The sequence below is a fragment of the Pyrus communis genome, chromosome 5 (assembly GCF_963583255.1).
Source record: "Pyrus communis chromosome 5, drPyrComm1.1, whole genome shotgun sequence".
Classification (NCBI taxonomy): Eukaryota; Viridiplantae; Streptophyta; class Magnoliopsida; order Rosales; family Rosaceae; genus Pyrus; species Pyrus communis.
The window spans coordinates 13,766,591-13,792,520 of NC_084807.1; the positions used below are offsets into that span (position 1 = coordinate 13,766,591).

The 25,930-nt window shown below is 39.0% G+C and overlaps 1 non-coding gene across 1 annotated transcript; it reads left to right on the forward strand.

The window, feature by feature from the left end:
• Positions 1-4,688: 4,688 nt before the first annotated feature.
• On the forward strand, positions 4,689-4,799 carry LOC137735800 (small nucleolar RNA R71). The gene has a single exon (XR_011068706.1). It is a non-coding gene; the product is annotated as a small nucleolar RNA R71 (small nucleolar RNA).
• Positions 4,800-25,930: the final 21,131 nt, after the last annotated feature.

Consider the following 25,930-nt stretch of genomic DNA (forward strand, 5'->3'; position numbering starts at 1 on the left):
CATCATCTCATTGAGTTCATTCACGAATGATACTAAACACATGGTATCTGCAAAGAGAGTAATTCTTAGTATCCAATCAAAATAGACGTAATGAGATCATTTAAAGTGAAATTGAAAGAAAGAGATAAGAGTAGAAACACTTTAAACCCTCTCAAAGAAGCAAATAGGCTCAAAATAACTCACTAGGGTAGTCTCCACTATTCTTCTTCCAGAATTTGAGTATGGTACCTCTATCATCATAATTTCAAGAGTTATAGCTTTATAAATGACAACAAGATGCAACTCTTTTCCATAGCAACCCAATCGTTTGTTTTCAAACATAGTCCTCATATACATTCGTATTAGCATGCAAAAACACTTTTAACCAAAACTAACACCTCAAATGGGCACAAACACAAAACAAAACTTCCAAACCACCCCCAAACCTAATCTAAACATTGTCCTCGATGTTTAAAATTGTATGCAATGTAAGTAGGCAAAGAAAATGGAATGGTAACAAAATAAACACAACATAAAGAAAGAACACAAACCACACTAGGTTGCCTCCTAGCAAGCGCTTTATTTAATGTCTAGGCAAGACATGGTAGTTTGTTCATGGTGTTGTAAACTCAAGAACATCCACGACTTGATACACTTGCTCTTCATCCACTTTATCCAAGTATGGTTTCAATCGCTGCCCATTGACTTTAAAAGAAGTGCCATTCTTCATGTTCTCTATCTCCACAGCTCCATGGGGAAATGTTTGCAAGACTTTGAATGGTCCCACCCACCTAGACTTCAATTTTCCTGGAAAAAGTCTCAAACGTGAGTCAAACAAAAGTACTTTCATACCTTGGTGAAACTCCTTCCTTAGGATGGCCTTGTCATGATAGAGCTTAGTCCGTTCCTTGTAGATTTTGGCATTCTCATATGCCTCATTTCTAAGCTCTTCCAACTCATTCAGTTGGAGCTTCCTTGCTACTCCAGCATCCTTGTAATCAAAGTTGAACTTCTTGATGGCCCAATATGCACGGTGTTCAAGCTCCATTGGCAAATGACAAGCTTTCCCAAACACAAGGCGATAAGGACTCATGCCAATGGGGGTCTTGTATGCTGTTCTATATGCCCATAGTGCATCATTTAACCTTAGTGACCAGTCTTTCCTTGTAGGGCTCACAGTCTTCATCAAAATATTCTTGATCTCCCTATTGCTAATCTCCACTTGTCCTGAGGTCTGAGGATGGTACGGGGTTGCCACTTTGTGGTTGATGTTGTACTTCTTCATCAAGGATTCAAAAGGTTTGTTGCAGAAATGGCTGCCACCATCACTAATAATAGCTCTTGGGGTTCCAAACCTACAAAAAATCACATCTTTAATAAAACTCAACACAACCTTATGATCATTAGTTCTTGTAGCAATGGCTTCAACCCATTTGGATACGTAATCCACTGCCACTAATATGTATAAGTAGCCAAAAGAGGATGGAAATGGTCCCATGAAGTCAATTCCCCAAACATCAAAGAGTTCCATCACCAAAATGTTGTTCAATGGCATCTCATTTCTTCGGCTAATGTTCCCCATTTTCTGGCACCTATCACATTTAGAGCAAAAATCAAAAGCATCTTTGAATAAAGTAGGCCAAAAGAAACCAGATTGTAAAACCTTTAGAGATGTCTTTTTGGCACCAAAATGGCCTCCACATGCCAATGTGTGGCTAAATGTTAGGATGCTTTGTTGCTCACTCTCTGGGACACATCTCCTAATGATTTGATCAGGGCAATATTTAAACAAATATGGTTCGTCCCAAACGTAGTGCTTTACCATGGCAAGGAACTTCTTTCTTTCCTAAAAAGAAAGGTCATTTCTCATTATATCACAAGCAAGATAATTCACAAAGTCCGCATACCATGGTTCTTTTTCTTGAACAACAAAAAGTTGCTTATCTGGAAATGATTCATTTAGGGGCAAAGGTTGTCCAACTCCATGGTTTTCATTAAGCCTGGACAAATGGTCAGCCACAACATTATCACTGCCCTTCTTATCTCGAATTTCCAAGTCAAACTCTTGTAGCAAGAGTATCCATCTAATCAAGCGTGGTTTAGCATCCTTCTTTGTCATCAAATACCTAATGGCTGCATGATCAGAAAACACAATAACTTTAGATCCCACAAAATATGACCTAAACTTTTCTAAGGCAAAAACAACAGCAAGCAACTCCCTTTCAGTTGTGGAATAGTTAAGTTGAGCATCATGCAGAGTCCGGCTTGCATAGTAGATCACATGTGGAAGCTTGTTCACCCTTTGCCCTAAAACTGCACCAATAGCATAGTCAGAGGCATCACACATCAATTCAAAAGGCAAAGACCAATCTGGTGCCATAATAATAGGAGCCGAGGTTAGTTCATTTTTCAAAGTATTGAATGCATCCATACAAGCCTTATTAAAATGAAATGCAACATCTTTAGCTAACAGATTGCATAATGGACGAGTGATCATTGAAAAGTTCTTAATGAAACGACGATAAAAACCCGCATGGCCCAAAAAACTTCTTACTCCCTTCACAGTGGTGGGGGCTACCATATTGGTGATGACGTCAATTTTAGCTTTGTCCACCTCCATTCCTTTGCTAGAGATTACATGCCCTAACACAATTCCTTGTTTCACCATAAATTGGCACTTCTCCCAATTGAGGACCAAATTTGTTTCCTGACATCTTTGAAGTACTAACGATAGATGGTTAAGACATTCATCAAAAGAGGAACCAAACACTGAGAAGTCATCCATAAATACCTCAATGAACCTTTCTACCATGTCAGAGAAGATGGCCAACATGCATCTTTGGAATGTTGCCGGAGCATTGCAAAGTCCAAAAGGCATTCTCCGGTATGCAAATGTGCCAAAGGGGCAAGTAAAGGTTGTTTTCTCTTGATCCTCCGGAGCGATTGCAATTTGATTGTAACCTGAGTAACCATCCAGAAAACAATAATGTGAGTAACCTGCCAATCTCTCAAGCATTTGATCTATGAAAGGCATAGGAAAGTAATCTTTTCTAGTGCTAGAATTCAACTTCCTGTAATCGGTGCAAACACGCCAACTGGTCGTGGGCTTTGTGGCCACAAGCTCATTGTTTTCATTCCTCATCACAGTGATTCCCACCTTCTTAGGCACCACCTGAATAGCACTCACCCATTTGCTATCAGAAATGGGATATATGATCCCCACATCTAACAATTTCAACACCTCATTCCTAACAACTTCCTTCATGTGTGGATTGAGCCTTCTTTGTGGCTCACGGCTTGTTTTTGCTCCTTCCTCCAAAAGGATCCTATGCATGCACATGGTAGGGCTTATTCCCTTGATATCTGCAATAGACCAACCAAAAGCTGATTTAAACTCTTTTAACACCCTAATTAGTTTATCTTCTTCAATTGGGGTGAGATCAGAAGCTATGATAACTGGAAGAGTTTCAAAATCAGCTAGATATGCATATTTTAGATGTGGTGGAAGTGGCTTAAGTTCAAGTTTTGGTGCCTTAACAGTGGAAGGAGTTAGATGTGATATTGATGATTCTAAAGGCTCAAAACGAGGTGAAACATTCAAAGGATACAATGCCAATGCTTCCAAGGCAGCTACTTCTTCCATGAGTGCATCTTCTTCATCAAACTCATCTTGAGATTGACTCAAAACAGTTTGTAAGGGTTCATTCGATTGTGCCTGCAAGAACTTAGAGAATACAAGTGAATCAAGCACATCAATGGCATAACAATCAAGAGATGAAGAAGGATGAGCAAGAGATTCAAACACTTTGAATTGAACTGTCTCTCCTAACACTGTCATAGTGAGGAGTCCATTTTGCACATCAATGATGGTCTTGGCTGTGGCCATAAAGGGTCTCCCAAGCAATATTGGCAACTCACGATCATGTATAGGAGCTTCTTCCATGTCCAACACTACAAAATCTGCAGGCAAGATTAGTTTATCAACTTGAACTAGAATATCTTCTACTATACCTCTTGGATATTTAACTGATCTGTCTGCAAGTTGTAATGAAATGGTGGTGGCTTTCAAATCTCCCAAACCTAGTTGAAGGTACACTGAATAAGGCATTAAGTTGATGCTAGCACCCAAATCAAGCATCGCTTTCTCTACTTTCTTGTCCCCTATGGTGATGTTGATAGAGAAACTTCCTGGATCCTTGAGCTTTGGTGGAAGTTTTCTTTGCAAAACTGCACTCACATTCTCAGACACTACTACCTTCTCATGTGGTCCATACTTCCTTTTGTAGCTGTTTAACTCCTTGAAGAACTTCCCATATGTCGGCATGTTCCTAATGACATCAAGCAAAGGTAAGTTAACATTCACTTTGCTTAGTATATCAAAAATTTCCTTAAATGACTTATCCTGCTTGCTCTTGGCAAGTCTTCCAGGGAATGGTATTGGTGGAGTGTATGGTTTCTCGGCCTTGTGAAGATTTGGTGCTTCAAATGAGGAAGTGGCATGGCTTGGTTCCTCAATTGATTTCTCATTGTCTCCTTGAGTGACACCCCTTAAATCTTTGTGTTGAGCATTAGACCCCAACATCTCATAAATGTTATATGACTCTTGAGCATTCTTTTTCTTCAATGCTCCACCTGCTGCATTATCAACAGTTGATTGACAATTTTGGGTTAGTCCATCATAGAAAATTTGCATTTGTAAATGAAAAGGTAACCCATGGTGTGGACATTGTATCAAGAGGCCTTTAAAACGCTCCCAACACTCATTGAAAGGTTCACCATCATCTTGTTTGAAGTTGAAGATTTGTCCCCTTAATGTGGCTGTCTTTTGAGTGGAGAAGAACTTCTCCAAGAACTTCTTAGCCACGGCATCCCATGTAGTGAGGGAACCTGGTGTTAGAGTCATCAACCAACTCTTGGCCCTATCTTTCAAGGTGTAAGGAAACACTCTCATCCTCAAATTTGCTTCACTTACTCCCTGCAAAGGTAAACCACTCATGATGCGTGATTTATACGCACACAAATTAAACCCTCTTTTTGACAATTGTAGTATAAGTATAAGTAGGGATCGTTCTGGACCGGGGATTAGGAGGGATTGTTAATCACTTGGATTTGACTTAAAAACGTAAAAACATAATATAAAACACTAAACTAGACTCAAAGAATGTAAAACTAAACTTTAAAACACTAAAACAAATCAAAAGACTCAAAATGCTTTTAAAAACACAAACTAAAATGCTATACTAAACTCGAAGAATTCAAAATTAAAAATAAGAAAGATTAAGACTAAGACTTTAAACGAAATATGGGGGGATTGATTTTGGACGAATTTAAACTAAAATGGATAGATTGTAAAGAAAACAAATTGTAAATATGAAATTGACGGAAAAGAATGGATGGTATGGCTAGCTAAGGGGTTCTTCTCCACACATGTTACACTTGCATAATAAAAAGATTTCCAATTGCATTTCAATAAATTATGAAACTCATCACCCCGGGTTAATTAGGTCCGCTTAAATTAACCGTCAAGTTTTCCTTAAGTTAATGAATTGGATGATTGCATACGACAACCCAAAGCATTCCCCACAAGTTCCCTACATGAATTGCATAATAGAGATACAAGCAAGAATCATTAAGTTCTTTGAAAACTATAAGTGTTGACGAGGCATTCGTTACTATGGAATACGCATGAAACTTATGCCAAGAATTCGTTTAACGCGATTGTTTATAAGCAACCTCCACTACTTGTGAATATAAGTTCGTAACGATTAGGTGAAACTCACTTATATTCTAGCGTCATATTCATGAATGAAAATTAAGCGTGCACTCTCAATAAACATACATAAATAGGTTATCAATCAAATAGTTAAACAAATTGAATTCACAACTTATGAAACGCAATTAGAAGTAATCAAATCAAAATGCAAGCATAAACATTTATTTCGAATTACCCCCTAGCTAAAGGGGGATTAGTTCTTCATAACATTGAAATCAAAGAAACACCTAAACATTCCAACAACTCAAACTTGAATTGTATGAACGTTTAGGCACTCTTCTCTTCCATTCCTTATACGTACAAAACAAAGAGAATTAAAATGAAACATTGAAATCAAAGAATCACCTAAACATTCCAACAACTCAAACTTGAATTGTATGAACGTTTAGGTCCTCTTCTCTTCCTCGTTGTTGTAGCATAAGGTCTAAGGATAGTTGGTTTGGGGGAATGGAAGTGTGGAATGGAGTGAGGAGTGATGGAAATGGAAAGATGGTTGGTGTTTGGATTAGTAGGGAGGGGGGACTCACGGCTAAGGAAAGAATGGAAGTGTTTGAGGGGTGTTGTGTTGTGAATGAGATGTTTTGAATGATGGGAATGCAAGGGTATTTATAGGAGGAGTGGAGATGTATATGGCTATTTGTTTAAGGTGTTTGTGTGGAGGAATGATGGAGAATTGCATGTGGAATGGCTGCAATGATGAAGAATGAAAGCTGGAAAATAAAAGGGAAAGCTGGAAATCTGAAAATGCAAATGGGAATCCTGAAATGCAAAGGTGGCCACGGTTTTGATTGTGTTTTGTGTTGGAAATGCATGTGAATGCATGTGAATGTTGTTTGTGTGAAGTGTGTGTGGGTTAAAGAGTGAATGGTGGTGTAATGATGAAGTGTGATGGCTGAAAATGTCAAGGGAAATGCATGTGATTGCATGGCAAAGAATTTCAGGATGCATGTGTGTTGGTGTGTTGTGTGATTGTTTTGTGGTTTAAGTGGCTTTAATTAAAGAATGGGAGTGCATGTGGCTTAGGTGGTGTAATGATGAAGTGGGAATTGAAAGAATGTGGTTGGAAAGTGGAAGGGAAGGCACGGCACAAAGGGGGAAGTGTTGGAAAGCATGTGGCAAGGTTGGTTGCATGATGATGATGCATGTGAGTTGAAATGCATATGTTTAAATGGTTGAAATGTGTAGATGATTATGAGTATGATAAGTGATAAGTGAATGATGTATTAAGTGATAAATGAATGATATGTTAAGTGATAAATGAATGATATGTGGTGAGTGATAAGTGAATGGAAGTGATAAGTGATAAGTGAATGGAAGTGATAAGTGATAAGTGAATGGAAGTGATAAGTGAATGGTTTGATAAGTGAATGATATGATAAGTGAATGCTTATAATAAGTGAATGATATGATAAGTGAATGCTTATAATAAGTGAATGATATGATAAGTGAATGATGTAAGTGTTTAAAATAGGGAACAAAGCCCTTCCTTGCATGGCAAGGAAGGGAGACACAAGGAAACACACGACAATGTCCTAAGGCTGCAAGGAATGTTGTTTTTGTGTTCTAAAATGCGTAGGAGTCTTCAATGATGCTTAAACATGAGGTCTTTTAGGATTTAACTTTCCTACTTCAAGTCTTTAATTTCGTCCATCCTCTTGGCTCCAAGCATATGATATCCATTCCAATCTCTAATTTGCTCCAAAAGGCTCCAAAAGGCATCCTTTTGCATACCTTGCCCTTAGAACCTGAAAACACACAAAAGAAGCATAAAGGACTAAAATAACTAGAGAAACATAACGTAAATGCACGAGAACAAGCCATTTAAGTCGCATGAATATGCTCCTATCAAATACCCCCACACTTATCTTTTGCTAGTCCTCGAGCAAAACAGAAAGAAAAACAAAACAAAACCAAACGAAACAAAACAAGTAAAACACAACCTAAACCTTCCAACAGCCGTCTTAGGGATTTCCAATGCACATGACACGTTAAAAATCATCATTCCCACAGATTTTAGTCATCTTCACACTTAAGTACATTCTTAAACATAGTCACCATATACTAGTTCACAATTAAGCATTTAAAACCATGTTTTGAATGTAGTAACATGCCTTAGAGAAATTGCTCAAATCCTTACAAGATATGCACTCGTTTTTCACACAGATTTTCTGACTACACACCCTACACTAGTTATATGTGAGAAGATTGATGTAAACATGTAGACGAACACTCACATATGTTATAACAAGGAAAGCATTTTCTGGATTTACGATAATGACATGAATATGATCTCATGAATGGAATGCTACTACTTAGAATGAGAACCAGTGATTCCATAAGCTCATATCAATTTCAAACTCCACATTATTGAACACATAACGATCAAGATAGAAGTCAAAGGGGTGTAACGGGGCTAAAGGTGTTTGGCTAACAAAGAAGGTATATGGAAAACAAAGGTTCTTAAAGAAATAGCGAGCAAAGCATTTGAATTAACGTAGAATTCACTTTTGAATGAAAACTCAACTTTTGAACAACAAGGGGGAACAAGCTCTTTTTTTTTTTTTTTTTTTCTTTCTTTCTTTTCTCTTCTTTTCTGTTTTTCTTTTTCATATGTTTTTCACAATTTTTTTTTTTTTCTTCTTTTCTTTTGACTCTCAAAACATACAAACTTAAGAACAAACTTTTACTCCCCCACACTCATTTTCTTGCAAAATGTACTCAAAAGGAATTCATTTAAGTCATGCTCACTATCTTTTAAGAACAAGGGTACGGATGGTCCTAATCTAGGCTAGGTAAGGGGTGATATGGTTAGCAAAGAAAATAGGTTAAACGAGGCTCAACGGTGTTAAGACTTACAATATATACGAAATATGGGAAGTAAGGCTATTTGGCTATGGTGGCAACTACACAACTTCATCTTGATATATGTTATGCAACTCAATATTATGCTTTGAATGAAACGGATATAAGTTCTAGCATTTAGTTCTATCATGATACAATTGCATTCTAAGTAGCAACCAAGCAAGGAATAATGAGATCATTCAACAACTTTTAGAAAACAAAGAATCACAGAAAATAACTCTCCAAAGAAGGTAATGGCTCGAGTCTCACAGGGTTGTAGCGTTTGTTTGAGTTCCTTCCTTCAAGCATGTTACAAAAACGAATTTTTCTTTTATGATTGCATGTGAAGTCATACATTATAACCATAACTAAGCATAAACCAAGAGTAAATCAAACTTTTCTCTATGTTTATAACTCTTTTTAACAGTCATGTAATTACAAACCAAATCCTTATCATTGTGTTGGAAGGTACCCTAAGACACAAACTCACAAAAACGACTCAAAACACTCTTTTTAGGCTTTTCAAAACAATTTTTCAAATTTTTATGTGCTTTTCGGAGTTATAAAAACAAAACATACTAAAACACTCTAAAACAACTTAAAAACACCTTAAAACAGCAAGGAACAACATTTGAAGTTATGGGTGATAAAATCCCACGAATTTGCATTAACAACATTAGTTACCCCCCCCACATTTAAATCAAACATTGTCCTCAATGTTTTAAGCATAGATTCACACAAAACATAAGTAATCACACAAACAACAACTAAACATACTAAACATGGCAGAATGTAATTAACAAAGAGAAGAGTTTAGGGACGCAAATCTGGTTATGGAGTGTAAATTCCCTCTTCTCTTTGTTGATTGCATTGAGGCTTGATCTTGATGATTCCACAGGCTTACTCTCGAACTGGTTTCCGCCCATCATTGATTTTCCTTTGTGCTACTTCTTGAAATGGGCAGCAGGATGGTTCTTTTGGTCTCCCCCGAAGGTCTGAGCATACCCTTTTGGTCTGTTTCTTTGTTCAATCTTTCCAATTCGTATTGAAAAGGGTTGGAGGATAACTCAGCCTATGTTTGTCTCCACATGCTTCAATGTATCATTTTCACTTGCCTTACTCGCTCCCCTTTGCAGAAGTGGTCCCTTCTCCGGAAGTGTATCAACCGTTGAAGATGACTACTCGAGAGCAACGCTAGGTAAGCAATCAGGAATAGATTCCAGGCAGTTGGCTCCAGATCGGAAGATTGACTCCAAGTGCCGGCTGATTGCTTCTTTTATTTTGCCATGCGAGTAAGAACAAGGACAAAGAAAAAGACAGGGAAAGAGCATGATATGAGATACTTTTGCTTTTGACCTTGATGATATGAGATACCTTTGCTTTGAAGAAGCGGTGGATGAATCAGCACATGCTTCAATCCGCCGTTTCCTCCTGGGTCATATGTACTCCAGGCATCTGGTATTATCTTTGGGGAAGAAGAAAGAATTGAGTATTTTGAAAGGCCTTGCTGGGAGTGCGCCCTCAAAGGTGAGGGAGAGTTGGGCATTTTCTTCAGGTTTGCCCTGCCATAAAATATGAAGGTTGACATATATAGAGATAATAGCAAGTGGTGGTACTTTTTACCTTTGTCGACAAACGTTTTGATCCCTCAACTCTGGCTTTTTGAAATAGTGGCGCCTCCTCGATTTCTGAGTAGGCGCCCCTTCGATTTCTGAACGACGCCCCTTCGCTTTCTGAACGACACGTGGTAGTGCAGATGCGGCTCCTTTTGACAAAGCTGCACGCGTTTTCTGAAAAGCAGAGAAAGCGTCGCCGGACTTTGCGTTTGTCGGCTAAAGATGTGTAGTTGCGATGATGGCCTCCACGTGCTTTCAGCTTTGTCAGAAATCTTTTGACAAAGCTGAACGCGTCTTCTGAAAAGTCGAGAACGCGTCGCCTAAATTACGCCGGAAATTCCGGCTTTTTGAATCGGTGGACGCGTCGCCTTGGCTTTTTTATTGAGCTATCGATCACCACAACAAACACACTCTGAAGATTTCCCATTCCTGAAACTCGACTCCGGCCTTTTGTGAAATTTTTAACTCCATCCACCCCTTCTCTTTGAACACTTTTGAAAAAAATGGCAAACTCATCGAACCTTAGCTTAGATTTGAGTCTCAGCAGCGATCCGGTTGCGCCCCGTCAAGGTAATGTATGGCGCCCTTCTTTTTTATCTTCTAACGGTCCTCTTTCAGGTGAAGACTCTGTGATGCAGGACGCCGCAACAGCTACAATAGTAGCTAAAAACCTCCTCACTCCAAAAGATAGTAGGCTGCTGTCAGGACGGTCCGATGAGTTGGCCGTTCAAGAGTCCCTCGCACTTAGTGTTCAGTGTGCGAGCTCTGTGTCCAACATGGGCCTACGCCTGCTTGCCCGCTCCCGTCAGGTGGAATCGTTGATGGCAGAGGTGGAAAGACTTAAGCAAGAGATCCAGCAGCTTAAGTACGAGAATAGAAGTTTGCATGTGCTTGCAAATAACTATTCGTCGGGGATGAAGAGGAAGCTTGATGAGCTGCAAGAATCTGAGGGTCGAATTCACAGTGACCGTCAAAGGCTTGCGTCTTATCTCCAGAGGCACCTTTTTCCTGGGTCATCCAGCGCTTGGCCAAGTATTGGTCCTTGAATGGAAGGTGATACTTGAAGTGAACCGGCATTGGTTTGAATTCTAATGTAGGTGCCTGATTCATAAAAAACAACAAGTTAGTATAAAATGTAATGGAATTTGAAAAAAATGACTTACTTGTTTTGTCTGACAAGAACTCAATGACAAACACCACTCCCTTGAAGGTTTCAGGGATATTGGACTTGGCCAGATTGCATGTGATGGTTATGACTTGTCCAATGTCATCAAATTCAACTTCTTTGGGTTTTGTGGTTTCAAGAACGTCCTCTTTGATGAATTCATGACATTCCCTACTTTTCACCTTTGGAAGGTCTTCCAAGATGTCTTTTTCACCTTCTTCTTCCTTGGAAGTCATGAATCTGCAAGGAATAGGGATATTAGGTGGAATGGGGTTAGAATTAATTAAATTTGGAACAACCTTACTTGAATTAGATGGCGTAGGAGCAATAGGTGCCTCCGGTAAAGGTGTTTCAAATCCTCCTTTCGGATTTGCAATGGTTGAACTAGGGAGTTCGCCTTGGTCGCAAATTTGTTCTACAAACTCCGCTATCTGCCCAGTTTGCTTTTCCAAGTAGTCCAACCTTTTGTCTTGATTTTCCCTCTCTTTGTTTTGAGTTTGGACTCCCTGCGTCAAAGTAGTAAGTAATTGAAAAATCGTATCATTATCATTTGAATTACCTACATTACTTTGGGCAGGTTGTGGTGGCTGCATAGGCGTTGAATAGAACTCCTCGTATGGTGGCTGCCAATATCCTTCTTGTTGAGCCTCATTGTCTTGATTTTGTGAGCCCTGCACCAAACAAATTAATTCATTAAGCTTTTGATTATAATCTATTGACGAACTTGAGTTTGGTTGGGCATATTGAATATGAGGTTGTGGTGGCTGCATAGGCGTTGAATAGAACTCCTCATGTGGCGGCCAATATCCTTCTTGTTGCACATGTTGAGGTTCCCACCACATAGAGTTTGAATGATCACTCCAATCCAAATTGTAAGTATTGGAAAACACGTTATTCCTTGATTGAAGATCAAATGTACCAACGCTTTGCATTTGGGACCTTTCCATGAGCTTTGACAAAAGAGAAGCATTATCAAGTGACATGTTGTTCTTCTCTAGTATTTGAATTCAACAAACAAAACACAAATCAAAAAACTAAAACTAAAATACATAACAGAAACAAACAATCCAAGAGATTAGCAAATTTGCTAATCCCCGGCAACGGCGCCAAAATTTGATGCGTGATTTATGCGCACACAAATTAAACCCTCTTTTTGTCGATTTGTAGTATAAGTATAAGTAGGGATCGTTCTGGACCGGGGATTAGGAGGGATTGTTAATCACTTGGAACTGATTCAAAAACATAAAATAAAGTTTAAAACACTATACTAGACTCAAAGAATTCAAAAAATACTTTAAAACATAAACTAAACAGATTCTAAGCACTAAAGAACAAGAAAGTAAAGGGGGGGGGGTTTGATTTGACGAAATTAACTAAATTGCACAAATTGTAATTAAAGGCAAAACGTAAATATGAATGTGATGAAAATATGGATGATGGAATAGCCAAGGGATTCTTCTCCACACATGTTACACTTGCATACAAGATTGATTCTCAGTTGGTCTTTCGATAAATTATGAAACTCAACACCCCGGGTTAATTAGGTCCGCTTAAATTAACCGTCAAGTTCTCCTTAAGTTAATGAATTGGATGGGTTAGCGCAACGCAATTCACCACATTCTCCAAAAGTCCTTTACGTGAAAAGCACAATAAAGATACAATCAAAGATCATTAAGCATTATGAAAACTATAAGTATTGACGAGGCATTCGTTACTATGGAATACGCATGAAACTTATGCCAAGAATTCGTTTAACACGATTGTTTATAAGCAACCTCCACTACTTGTGAATATAAGTTCATAACGATCAGGTGAAATTCACTTATATTCTAGCGTCATATTTATGCATGAAAATTAAGCGCGCATTCTTAATAAACATTCATAAATAAGTTATCAATCAAACGGTTAAACAAATTGAATCCACAACTTATGAAATTCCAACGAAAGTTAATCAATTCATATTGCAAATATAAACATAGTTTCGAATCACCCCCTAACTAAAGGGGGTTTTTAGTTCCTCATAACTTTGAAATCAAAGAAACACCTAAACATTCCAACAACTCAAACTTGAATTGTATGAACGTTTAGGCACTCTTCTCTTCCATTCCTCATGCGTACAAAACAAAGAGAATTGAATTTAAACATTGAAATCAAAGAAACACCCAAACATTCCAACAACTCAAACTTGAATTGTATGAACGTTTAGGCCCTCTTCTCTTCCTCTTTATTATGGCACAAGGTCTAAGGGATGTTGTTGGTGTGTTGAATGGATTGGGGAATTATGGGAATGGATGAGGAAAGATAGAAAATGGAAAGAAACCCACGACAAGGAAGGGAATTTCAGGATGTGAAGATGGTGTGTGTTTGTGTTGTGGTATGTACAATGGAAATTGAGATGGTCCTTGAATGAATGAATGCAAGGGTATTTATAGGGGGAATGGGAGAATATGTGGGTGATTGTTTAAGAGTGAATGTGGTTGTTATGATTGAGAGTGCATGTGGATGAAATAATGATGGAAAAAGAGCTAGGTTGTTGGTGTGTGAATGCATGTGTTGAATTGGTGGTGCAATGATGAAAGAGTAAGTGCATGTGTGTGTGAATGGTGGTGCAATGATGAAAGAGTAAGTGCATGTGTGTGTGAAAGAGTAAGTGCATGTGTGTGTGAATGGTGGTGTAATGATGAAAGAATAAGTGCATGTGTGTGTGAATGGTGGTGCAATGATGAAAGAGTAAGTGCATGTGTGTGTGAATGGTGTTTCTTGATGGTTTTGGGGTTGTGATGCATGTGAATGCATGTGGCTAAGGGTTGTTGATTGGGCTAGAGGTTTTGCATGGCTCAAAGGATTGTTTGATTGGGCTAGGCCCTTTGTTTTATGTCCAAAGTGCATACAAGGCTTTCAAATTCGTCCAACACTTTGGCTCCAAGCATATGCTATCCATTCCAAGCCCAATTTTGCTCCAAAATGCTCCAAAATGCATCTTTTTGCTTCCTTAGCCATATGAACCTAAAAACACACGAAAATGGCTTAAACTACTAAAACAACTATGAATTAACAACATAGATGCACGAAAACAAGCTAAGTAAGTCGCCTAAATATGCTCCTATCAAATTCCCCCACACTTAGCTTTTGCTAGTCCTCGAGCAAAACAAAACAAAAGAAACCAAAAACAAAACGACACTGAACAAGTAAAACACAACCTAAACCTTCCAACAATCGTCTCAGGGATTTCCAATGCACATGACAAGTTAAAAATCATTATTTCCACAGATTTTAGCCATCTTTACACTTAAGTACATTCTTACTTATAGTCACCACATACTAGTTCACAATTAAGCATTTAAAACCATGATTTGAATGTAGTAACATGCCTTAGAGAATTTGCTCAATTCCTTACAAGATATGCACTCAATTTTCACTCAGACTTTCTGACTACACACCCTAAACTAGTTACATGTGAGAAGATTGATGTAAACATGAAAACGAATACTCACATATATGTATCATAAAGAAAGCAATTTCTGGAGTTAATAAGCATGTTTAGGTATGATCTCATGAATGGAATGCTACTACTTAGATGCGAGAACCAGTGACACCATATGCTCATACCAAGTTCAAACTCCACAAATTGAAATACACAACACTCAAGATAGAAGTCAAAGGGGTGTAACGGGGCTAAAAAGTGTTTGGCTAACAAAGAAGGGATATGGAAAACAAAGGTTCTTAAAGAAATAGCGAGCAAAGAATTTGAATTAACTTAGAATTCACTTTTGAATGAAAACTCAACTTTTGAACAAAAAGGGAGAACAAGCTCTTTTTTCTTTCTTTCTTTCTTTTCTTTTCTGTTTTTCTTTTTCATATGTTTTGCACAATTTTTTTCTTTTCTTTTGACTCTCAAAACATACATAAACGCTTAAGAACAAAACATTCTCCCCCACACTCATTTTCTTTCATAATGTACTCAAAAGGAATTCATTTAAGTCATGCTCACTATCATTTAAGAACAAGGGTGTGGACTGTCCTACACTAGGCTAGGTAAGGGGTGATGTGGTTAGCAAAGAAAATAGGCTAAACGAGGCTCAACGGGGTTAAAACTAATATATACGAAATATGGGAAGTAAGGCTATTTGGCTATGGTGGCAACTACACAACTTCATCTTGATATATGTTATGCAATTCAATGTCATGCTTTGAATGAAACGGATATAAGTTCTAGCATTTAGTTCTATCATGATCCAATTGCATTCTAAGTAGCAACCAAGCAAGGAATAATGAGATCATGCAACAACTTTAGAAAACAAAGAATCACAGAATATAACTCTCCAAAGAAGGTAATGGCTCGAGTCTCACAGGAATGTAGCGTTATTATGAGTTTCTTCCTTCAAGCATGTTACAAAAACGAATTTTTCTTTTATGATTGCATGTGAAGTCATACATTATAACCATAACCAAGCATATACCAAGAGTAAATCAAACTTTCATCCATGTTTATAACTCTCTTTAACAGTCATGCAATTACAAACCAAATCCTTGTCATTTTGTTGGAAGGTACCCTAAGACACAAACACACAAAAACGACTCAAAACACTCTTTTTAGGCTTTTTAAAACATGTTTTTCAAATTTTTATGTGATTTTCGGAGTTATAAAAACAAAACATACTAAAACACTCTAAAACAACTTAAAAACACCTTAAAACAGCAAGGAACAACATTAGAAGTTATGGTGGATAAAACCCTACGAATTTGCATCAAAACACTTTAGCTACCCCCCCCACACTTAAATCAAACATTGTCCTCAATGTTTTAAGCATAGATTCACACAAAACATAAGTAAACACACAAAAAGCATTTAAACATACTAAACATGGCAGAATGTAATTAACAAAGAGAAGAGTTTAGGGACGCAAATCTGGTTATGGAGTGTAAATTCCCTCTTCTCCTTGGTGATTGCATTGAGGCATTGATCTTTGTGATTCCACAGGCTTACTCTTGAACTGGTTTCTGCCCATCGTTGATTTTCCTTTGTGCTACTTCTTGAACTGGGCAGCAGGATGGTTCTTTTGGTTTCCTCCGAAGGTCTGAGCTTACCCCTTTTGTCTGTTTCTTTGTTCAATCTTTGCAGGAGTGGTCCCTTCTCTGGAAGTGTATCAACCGTTGAAGATGACTACTCGAGAGCAACGCTAGGTAAGCAATCAGGGATAGATTCCAGGCAGTTGGCTCCAGAACGGAAGACTGACTCCAAGTGCCGGCTGATTGCTTCTTTTACTTTGCCATGCGAGTAAGAACAAGGACAAAGAAAAAGACAGGGAAAGAGCATGATATGAGATATTTTTGCTTTTGACCTTGATGATATGAGATACCTTTGCTTTTGAAGAAGCGGTGAATGAATCAGCACACTTCAATCCGCCGTTTCCTCCTGGGTCATCTGTACTCCAGGCATCCGGTATCATCTTTGGGGAAGAAGAAAAAATGAGTATTTCGAAAGGCTTTGCTGGGAGTGCGCCCTCAAAGGTGAGGGAGAGTTGGGCTTTTTCTTCAGGTCTGCCTTGCCATAAAAAAATGAAGGTCGACATATATAGAGATAATAGCAAGTGGTGGTACTTTTTACCCTTGTCGACAAACGTTTTGATCCCGCAAATCCGGCTTTTTGAAATAGTGGCGCCTCTTCGATCTTTGAATACGCCTCTTCGATTTCTGAGCAGGCGCCCCTTCGATTTCTGAACGACGCCCCTTCGCTTTCTGAACGACACGTGGTAGTGCAGATGCGGCTCCTTTTGACAAAGCTGCACGCGTCTTCTGAAAAGCAGAGAAAGCGTCGCCGAACTTTACGCTTGTCGGCAAAAGTGTAGCTGCGATGATGACCTCCACGTGAACTTTTGACAAAGTTGAACGCGTTTTCTGAAAAGCAGAGAAAGCGTCGCCGAACTTCCGCAGGAAATTCCGGCTTTTTGAATCGGTGGACGCGTCGCCTTGGCTTTTTTTTTATAGAGCTATCGATCACCACAACAAACACACTCTGAAGAATTCGCATTTTTGAACATCGTCTCCGGCCCTTTGAAATTTAACTTCATCCACCCCTTCTTTTTGAACACTTTTGAAAAATGGCAAACCCATCGAACCTTAGCTTGGAATTGAGCCTTAGCAGTGATACGGGCGCGCCGCGTCAAGGTAACGTATGGCGCCCTTCTTTCTTATCTTCTAACGGTCCTCTTTCAGGTGAAGACTCCGTGATGCAGGACGCCACAACAGCTACAATAGTAGCTAGGAACCTCCTCACTCCAAAAGATAGTAGGCTGCTGTCAGGACGGTCCGATGAGTTGGCCGTTCAAGAGTCCCTCGCACTTAGTGTTCAGTGTGCGAGCTCTGTGTCCAACATGGGCCAACGCCTGCTTGCCCGCTCCCGTCAGGTGGAATCATTGATGGCAGAGGTAGAAAGTCTCAAGCAGGAGATCAAGCAGCTGAAGTATGAGAATAGAAGTTTGCATGTGCTTGCAAACAACTATTCGACGGGCATGAAGAGGAAGCTTGATGAGCTGCAAGAATCCAATGGTCGAATGCAAAGTGACCGTCAAAGTGACCGTCAAAGGCTTGCGGCTTACTTCCAGAGGCACATTTTTCCTGGCTCGTCCAGCGTTTGGCCAAGTATTGGGGCCTGGAATGCTCTAGCTCCGATGCCTCCTGCTCCGATGCCTTCCGCTCCGATGCCTCCCGCATCTATGCCTTCCGCTTCGACGCCTTCTGCTCCGAGAGTTTTGCCCAGTAGTAGGGCTTCAAGCAAACGACCTCTGTGAAGGCTCCATCTTTCTCCATGTTTAGTTTTTTTTTTTTTTTTTTTTTTTTTTTTTTTTTTTTAACATAAATAAAATCAAACGGCATGGAATTGGTCCTTGAATGGAAGGTGATACTTGAAGTGAACCGGCATTGGTTTGAATTCTAATGTAGGTGCCTGATTCATAAAAAACAACAAGTTAGTATAAAATGTAATGGAATTTGAAAAAAATGACTTACTTGTTTTGTCTGACAAGAACTCAATGACAAACACCACTCCCTTGAAGGTTTCAGGGATATTGGACTTGGCCAGATTGCATGTGATGGTTATGACTTGTCCAATGTCATCAAATTCAACTTCTTTGGGTTTTGTGGTTTCAAGAACGTCCTCTTTGATGAATTCATGACATTCCCTACTTTTCACCTTTGGAAGGTCTTCCAAGATGTCTTTTTCACCTTCTTCTTCCTTGGAAGTCATGAATCTGCAAGGAATAGGGATATTAGGTGGAATGGGGTTAGAATTAATTAAATTTGGAACAACCTTACTTGAATTAGATGGCGTAGGAGCAATAGGTGCCTCCGGTAAAGGTGTTTCAAATCCTCCTTTCGGATTTGCAATGGTTGAACTAGGGAGTTCGCCTTGGTCGCAAATTTGTTCTACAAACTCCGCTATCTGCCCAGTTTGCTTTTCCAAGTAGTCCAACCTTTTGTCTTGATTTTCCCTCTCTTTGTTTTGAGTTTGGACTCCCTGCGTCAAAGTAGTAAGTAATTGAAAAATCGTATCATTATCATTTGAATTACCTACATTACTTTGGGCAGGTTGTGGTGGCTGCATAGGCGTTGAATAGAACTCCTCGTATGGTGGCTGCCAATATCCTTCTTGTTGAGCCTCATTGTCTTGATTTTGTGAGCCCTGCACCAAACAAATTAATTCATTAAGCTTTTGATTATAATCTATTGACGAACTTGAGTTTGGTTGGGCATATTGAATATGAGGTTGTGGTGGCTGCATAGGCGTTGAATAGAACTCCTCATGTGGCGGCCAATATCCTTCTTGTTGCACATGTTGAGGTTCCCACCACATAGAGTTTGAATGATCACTCCAATCCAAATTGTAAGTATTGGAAAACACGTTATTCCTTGATTGAAGATCAAATGTACCAACGCTTTGCATTTGGGACCTTTCCATGAGCTTTGACAAAAGAGAAGCATTATCAAGTGACATGTTGTTCTTCTCTAGTATTTGAATTCAACAAACAAAACACAAATCAAAAAACTAAAACTAAAATACATAACAGAAACAAACAATCCAAGAGATTAGCAAATTTGCTAATCCCCGGCAACGGCGCCAAAATTTGATGCGTGATTTATGCGCACACAAATTAAACCCTCTTTTTGTCGATTTGTAGTATAAGTATAAGTAGGGATCGTTCTGGACCGGGGATTAGGAGGGATTGTTAATCACTTGGAACTGATTCAAAAACATAAAATAAAGTTTAAAACACTATACTAGACTCAAAGAATTCAAAAAATACTTTAAAACATAAACTAAACAGATTCTAAGCACTAAAGAACAAGAAAGTAAAGGGGGGGGGTTTGATTTGACGAAATTAACTAAATTGCACAAATTGTAATTAAAGGCAAAACGTAAATATGAATGTGATGAAAATATGGATGATGGAATAGCCAAGGGATTCTTCTCCACACATGTTACACTTGCATACAAGATTGATTCTCAGTTGGTCTTTCGATAAATTATGAAACTCAACACCCCGGGTTAATTAGGTCCGCTTAAATTAACCGTCAAGTTCTCCTTAAGTTAATGAATTGGATGGGTTAGCGCAACGCAATTCACCACATTCTCCAAAAGTCCTTTACGTGAAAAGCACAATAAAGATACAATCAAAGATCATTAAGCATTATGAAAACTATAAGTATTGACGAGGCATTCGTTACTATGGAATACGCATGAAACTTATGCCAAGAATTCGTTTAACACGATTGTTTATAAGCAACCTCCACTACTTGTGAATATAAGTTCATAACGATCAGGTGAAATTCACTTATATTCTAGCGTCATATTTATGCATGAAAATTAAGCGCGCATTCTTAATAAACATTCATAAATAAGTTATCAATCAAACGGTTAAACAAATTGAATCCACAACTTATGAAATTCCAACGAAAGTTAATCAATTCATATTGCAAATATAAACATAGTTTCGAATCACCCCCTAACTAAAGGGGGTTTTTAGTTCCTCATAACTTTGAAATCAAAGAAACACCTAAACATTCCAACAACTCAAACTTGAATTGTATGAACGTTTAGGCACTCTTCTCTTCCATTCCTCATGCGTACAAAACAAAGAGAATTGAATTTAAACATTGAAATCAAAGAAACACCCAAACATTCCAACAACTCAAACTTGAATTGTATGAACGTTTAGGCCCTCTTCTCTTCCTCTTTATTATGGCACAAGGTCTAAGGGATGTTGTTGGTGTGTTGAATGGATTGGGGAATTATGGGAATGGATGAGGAAAGATAGAAAATGGAAAGAAACCCACGACAAGGAAGGGAATTTCAGGATGTGAAGATGGTGTGTGTTTGTGTTGTGGTATGTACAATGGAAATTGAGATGGTCCTTGAATGAATGAATGCAAGGGTATTTATAGGGGGAATGGGAGAATATGTGGGTGATTGTTTAAGAGTGAATGTGGTTGTTATGATTGAGAGTGCATGTGGATGAAATAATGATGGAAAAAGAGCTAGGTTGTTGGTGTGTGAATGCATGTGTTGAATTGGTGGTGCAATGATGAAAGAGTAAGTGCATGTGTGTGTGAATGGTGGTGCAATGATGAAAGAGTAAGTGCATGTGTGTGTGAAAGAGTAAGTGCATGTGTGTGTGAATGGTGGTGTAATGATGAAAGAATAAGTGCATGTGTGTGTGAATGGTGGTGCAATGATGAAAGAGTAAGTGCATGTGTGTGTGAATGGTGTTTCTTGATGGTTTTGGGGTTGTGATGCATGTGAATGCATGTGGCTAAGGGTTGTTGATTGGGCTAGAGGTTTTGCATGGCTCAAAGGATTGTTTGATTGGGCTAGGCCCTTTGTTTTATGTCCAAAGTGCATACAAGGCTTTCAAATTCGTCCAACACTTTGGCTCCAAGCATATGCTATCCATTCCAAGCCCAATTTTGCTCCAAAATGCTCCAAAATGCATCTTTTTGCTTCCTTAGCCATATGAACCTAAAAACACACGAAAATGGCTTAAACTACTAAAACAACTATGAATTAACAACATAGATGCACGAAAACAAGCTAAGTAAGTCGCCTAAATATGCTCCTATCAAAAAACAAAACATACTAAAACACTCTAAAACAACTTAAAAACACCTTAAAACAGCAAGGAACAACATTTGAAGTTATGGGTGATAAAATCCCACGAATTTGCATTAACAACATTAGTTACCCCCCCCACATTTAAATCAAACATTGTCCTCAATGTTTTAAGCATAGATTCACACAAAACATAAGTAATCACACAAACAACAACTAAACATACTAAACATGGCAGAATGTAATTAACAAAGAGAAGAGTTTAGGGACGCAAATCTGGTTATGGAGTGTAAATTCCCTCTTCTCTTTGTTGATTGCATTGAGGCTTGATCTTGATGATTCCACAGGCTTACTCTCGAACTGGTTTCCGCCCATCATTGATTTTCCTTTGTGCTACTTCTTGAAATGGGCAGCAGGATGGTTCTTTTGGTCTCCCCCGAAGGTCTGAGCATACCCTTTTGGTCTGTTTCTTTGTTCAATCTTTCCAATTCGTATTGAAAAGGGTTGGAGGATAACTCAGCCTATGTTTGTCTCCACATGCTTCAATGTATCATTTTCACTTGCCTTACTCGCTCCCCTTTGCAGAAGTGGTCCCTTCTCCGGAAGTGTATCAACCGTTGAAGATGACTACTCGAGAGCAACGCTAGGTAAGCAATCAGGAATAGATTCCAGGCAGTTGGCTCCAGATCGGAAGATTGACTCCAAGTGCCGGCTGATTGCTTCTTTTATTTTGCCATGCGAGTAAGAACAAGGACAAAGAAAAAGACAGGGAAAGAGCATGATATGAGATACTTTTGCTTTTGACCTTGATGATATGAGATACCTTTGCTTTGAAGAAGCGGTGGATGAATCAGCACATGCTTCAATCCGCCGTTTCCTCCTGGGTCATATGTACTCCAGGCATCTGGTATTATCTTTGGGGAAGAAGAAAGAATTGAGTATTTTGAAAGGCCTTGCTGGGAGTGCGCCCTCAAAGGTGAGGGAGAGTTGGGCATTTTCTTCAGGTTTGCCCTGCCATAAAATATGAAGGTTGACATATATAGAGATAATAGCAAGTGGTGGTACTTTTTACCTTTGTCGACAAACGTTTTGATCCCTCAACTCTGGCTTTTTGAAATAGTGGCGCCTCCTCGATTTCTGAGTAGGCGCCCCTTCGATTTCTGAACGACGCCCCTTCGCTTTCTGAACGACACGTGGTAGTGCAGATGCGGCTCCTTTTGACAAAGCTGCACGCGTTTTCTGAAAAGCAGAGAAAGCGTCGCCGGACTTTGCGTTTGTCGGCTAAAGATGTGTAGTTGCGATGATGGCCTCCACGTGCTTTCAGCTTTGTCAGAAATCTTTTGACAAAGCTGAACGCGTCTTCTGAAAAGTCGAGAACGCGTCGCCTAAATTACGCCGGAAATTCCGGCTTTTTGAATCGGTGGACGCGTCGCCTTGGCTTTTTTATTGAGCTATCGATCACCACAACAAACACACTCTGAAGATTTCCCATTCCTGAAACTCGACTCCGGCCTTTTGTGAAATTTTTAACTCCATCCACCCCTTCTCTTTGAACACTTTTGAAAAAAATGGCAAACTCATCGAACCTTAGCTTAGATTTGAGTCTCAGCAGCGATCCGGTTGCGCCCCGTCAAGGTAATGTATGGCGCCCTTCTTTTTTATCTTCTAACGGTCCTCTTTCAGGTGAAGACTCTGTGATGCAGGACGCCGCAACAGCTACAATAGTAGCTAAAAACCTCCTCACTCCAAAAGATAGTAGGCTGCTGTCAGGACGGTCCGATGAGTTGGCCGTTCAAGAGTCCCTCGCACTTAGTGTTCAGTGTGCGAGCTCTGTGTCCAACATGGGCCTACGCCTGCTTGCCCGCTCCCGTCAGGTGGAATCGTTGATGGCAGAGGTGGAAAGACTTAAGCAAGAGATCCAGCAGCTTAAGTACGAGAATAGAAGTTTGCATGTGCTTGCAAATAACTATTCGTCGGGGATGAAGAGGAAGCTTGATGAGCTGCAAGAATCTGAGGGTCGAATTCACAGTGACCGTCAAAGGCTTGCGTCTTATCTCCAGAGGCACCTTTTTCCTGGGTCATCCAGCGCTTGGCCAAGTATTGAGGCTTGGAATGCTCTAGCTCCGATGCCTCCCGCTTCGATGCCTTCCGCTTCGATGCCTCCCGCTTCTATGCCTCCCGCTTCTGCGCCTTCCGCTTCTGCGCCTCGTAGTGGGACTTCACGCAAACAACCTTTGTGAAGCTCCACCTTTCTCCATGTTTAGTATCTTTCTTTTTTTCTTTTTCTTTTTTTTTTTTTTTTATTTTTTTATTTTTTTTTTATTAACATAAATAAAATCAAACGGCATGGAATTGGTCCTTGAATGGAAGGTGATAATTGAAGTGAACCGGCATTGGTTTGAATTCTAGTGTAGGTGCCTGATTCAAAAAAAATAGCAAGTTAGTATAAAATCTAATGGAATTTGGAAAAAAATACTTACTTGTTTTGTCCGACAAGAACTCAATGACAAATACCACTCCTTTGAAAGTTTCAGGGATATTGGACTTGGCCAGATTGCAAGTGATGGTTATTACTTGTCCAATGTCATCAAATTTAACTTCTTTGGATTTTGTGGTTTCAAGAACGTCCTCTTTGATGGATTCATGACATTCCCTACTTGTCACCTTTGGAAGGGCTTCCAAGATGTCTTTTTCACCTTCTTCTTCCTTGGAAGTCATGAATCTGCAAGGAATAGGGTTAAAAATAATGAAATTTGGAACAACCATACCTGTATTAGATGGCATAGGAGCAATAGGAGCCTCCGGTAAAGGTGTTTCCACCCTTTCCGTGGGTTGGGTGTATTCCTCTTCCTTGTGATTTGATTTTGATGGTTGAGGGTCCGTTCCAACCTCTTTGTCACTTCTCAACATGATTTCCTTGGCAGTTTCAAATTCTCCCTTCTGATTTGCAATGGTTGAACTAGGGAGTTCGCCTTGGTCGCAAAATTGTCCTTCGAACTCCGCTATCTGCCCAATTTGCTTTTCCAGAGTAGTAAGTAATTGAAAAATCGTATCATTATCATTTGAATTACCTACATTACTTTGGGCAGGTTGTGGTGGCTGCATAGGCGTTGAATAGAACTCCTCATACGGCTGCCAATATCCTTCTTGTTGAGCCTCATTGTCTTGATTTTATATGCTACAACAACGAGGAAGAGAAGAGGACCTAAACGTTCATACAATTCAAGTTTGAGTTGTTGGAATGTTTAGGTGATTCTTTGATTTCAATGTTTCATTTTAATTCTCTTTGTTTTGTACGTATAAGGAATGGAAGAGAAGAGTGCCTAAACGTTCATACAATTCAAGTTTGAGTTGTTGGAATGTTTAGGTGTTTCTTTGATTTCAATGTTATGAAGAACTAATCCCCCTTTAGCTAGGGGGTAATTCGAAATAAATGTTTATGCTTGCATTTTGATTTGATTACTTCTAATTGCGTTTCATAAGTTGTGAATTCAATTTGTTTAACTATTTGATTGATAACCTATTTATGTATGTTTATTGAGAGTGCACGCTTAATTTTCATTCATGAATATGACGCTAGAATATAAGTGAGTTTCACCTAATCGTTACGAACTTATATTCACAAGTAGTGGAGGTTGCTTATAAACAATCGCGTTAAACGAATTCTTGGCATAAGTTTCATGCGTATTCCATAGTAACGAATGCCTCGTCAACACTTATAGTTTTCAAAGAACTTAATGATTCTTGCTTGTATCTCTATTATGCAATTCATGTAGGGAACTTGTGGGGAATGCTTTGGGTTGTCGTATGCAATCATCCAATTCATTAACTTAAGGAAAACTTGACGGTTAATTTAAGCGGACCTAATTAACCCGGGGTGATGAGTTTCATAATTTATTGAAATGCAATTGGAAATCTTTTTATTATGCAAGTGTAACATGTGTGGAGAAGAACCCCTTAGCTAGCCATACCATCCATTCTTTTCCGTCAATTTCATATTTACAATTTGTTTTCTTTACAATCTATCCATTTTAGTTTAAATTCGTCCAAAATCAATCCCCCCATATTTCGTTTAAAGTCTTAGTCTTAATCTTTCTTATTTTTAATTTTGAATTCTTCGAGTTTAGTATAGCATTTTAGTTTGTGTTTTTAAAAGCATTTTGAGTCTTTTGATTTGTTTTAGTGTTGGAAATGCATGTGAATGCATGTGAATGTTGTTTGTGTGAAGTGTGTGTGGGTTAAAGAGTGAATGGTGGTGTAATGATGAAGTGTGATGGCTGAAAATGTCAAGGGAAATGCATGTGATTGCATGGCAAAGAATTTCAGGATGCATGTGTGTTGGTGTGTTGTGTGATTGTTTTGTGGTTTAAGTGGCTTTAATTAAAGAATGGGAGTGCATGTGGCTTAGGTGGTGTAATGATGAAGTGGGAATTGAAAGAATGTGGTTGGAA